The sequence below is a fragment of the Ictalurus punctatus genome, chromosome 19 (genome assembly GCF_001660625.3).
Source record: "Ictalurus punctatus breed USDA103 chromosome 19, Coco_2.0, whole genome shotgun sequence".
Classification (NCBI taxonomy): domain Eukaryota; kingdom Metazoa; phylum Chordata; class Actinopteri; order Siluriformes; family Ictaluridae; genus Ictalurus; species Ictalurus punctatus.
Genome location: NC_030434.2, coordinates 12,559,940 through 12,561,943, shown reverse-complemented (window position 1 = coordinate 12,561,943; position 2,004 = coordinate 12,559,940).

Below are 2,004 nucleotides of genomic sequence, written 5' to 3'. Positions count from 1 at the left end.
ATAACATCATCAGATTTCCACAAAAGTCCTAAAAAGTAGACAAAGAGAACCCTATTAAACAAATGAGACAAAATATTATATTTATTCATTATTAATTTACTTATTTAGGGAAAATTATCCAATATTAAATATCTGTGAGTGGCAAAAGTATGTGAACCTTTGCTTTCAGTATCTGGTGTGACACCCTTGTGCAGCAATAACAGCAACCAAACATTTCCGGTAATATCTGTTTTTATTTTATTTTATGGCCAATCTGGGCTCAGCCTCGGATGAGTAACAGTTTACCTTACGCCCCTGGTCCTGACATTTTCCTATAGATTTCACTGGTATGATGGCAAGCCATCCTCACCCAGATGCAGCAAAACAGGACCAAACCATGATACTACCACCACCTTCATGTTTTACAGATGGGATAATGTCCTTATGCTGGAATGCAGTGTTTTCCTTTCTCCAAACATAACACTGCTCATCGTCCGTCCACAAAACATTTTTACAATAGCCTTCTGGCTTGTCCATGTGATTGTTAGCAAACTGCAGAAGGGCAGCCATGTTCTTTTTGGAGAGCAATGGTTTTCTCCTTGCAAACCTGCCATGCACATCATTCTGGTTCAGTGTTTTTATGATAGTGGACTCATAAATATTAACATTAGCCAATGTGAGAGAGGCCTTTAGTTGCTTAAAAGTTACTCTGGGTTCCATTGTGACCTCATGGACTATTAAACGTCTTGCTCTTGGAGTGATCGTTGTTGGTTGACCAGTCCTGAGGAGGATAACAATGGTCTTGAATTTCCTCCCTTTGTACACAGTCTGGTGGAGAACAAACTCTTTAGAGATGATTTTGTCATCTACTTGAGCATCAAGAACTCTTTTTCTGAGGTCCTGAGGTCCTTTGCGCCATGATACACTTCCACAAACAAGTGTTTTGAAGATCTGACTTTGATAGCTCCCTGTTCTTTAAATATAACAAGGCACTCACTCACACCTGATTGTCATCCCATTGATTGAAAACACCTGACTCTAATTTCACCTTCAAATTACCTGTTAATGCAGAGGTTCACATACTTTGTCATGTACAGATATGACATGTTGGATAATTTTCCATAAATAAATGACCAAGTATGTTTTGTCTCATTTCTTTAATTAGATTCTCATCATAAATAATCTAACTAAAAATAAATAATGTAATCATCAATAAATAAATGACCAAGTATAATATTATCATCTCATTTGTGTAATTAAGTTCTCTTTGTCTATTTTTAGAATTTGTGTGAAAATCTCATGATGTTTAGGCCATATTTATGCAGACAAATTCTAAAGGGTTCACAAACATTCAAGTACCACTGTATTTGAATGTTTTAGCCACATGAACACATGAACCTCTGAATGTTTTCATCCCATAAACCTATCCAGGAAGTCTCAAACCGGTCATTTGCCTACTTAAGATTGTTCAAATCATCCACTGATGTATAACTACATCTAAACTTTTTTTCTGTTAACAGCTTTTGCTCTGTATCCAAACATTTCCCACCAAACTTATAGTTAGTTACACAACATCCAAGCTCCTGAAAGAAACCCAACTCTGTTTGTTAAAGCTTTGCTTCAGGAGAAACTGTAGGAACAAAGCAGGAGGGACGGTACCTTGCTACTCATTGACTCAACAGAAAGCAGTAAAATTACAGTGCAGTCTTTGGTCGATTTCTCATAAAAGGTAAATTTTTTTTTACTGGACTCCATCTAAGATGTTTGCTGAATAGCAAGGGGAGCAGGGTGAATGACTATGCCTGTTCTTTTTTATTTTCTGGCAAACAATTCCAGTTTCCATATTTTATGGCACACCGAGTGTTACTTTGCAAAGAGTCTGTGTATATGTGGCGTGAATGTGATTGAGAACAGATGAACAATTCAGAAAAGGTTTAAATTTCATGCGGGGATGTGCAGTCAATGTAATATGTTATTTCATTATCATAAATCATAAAAATCAAAATGTATTGCCATGAAAACATG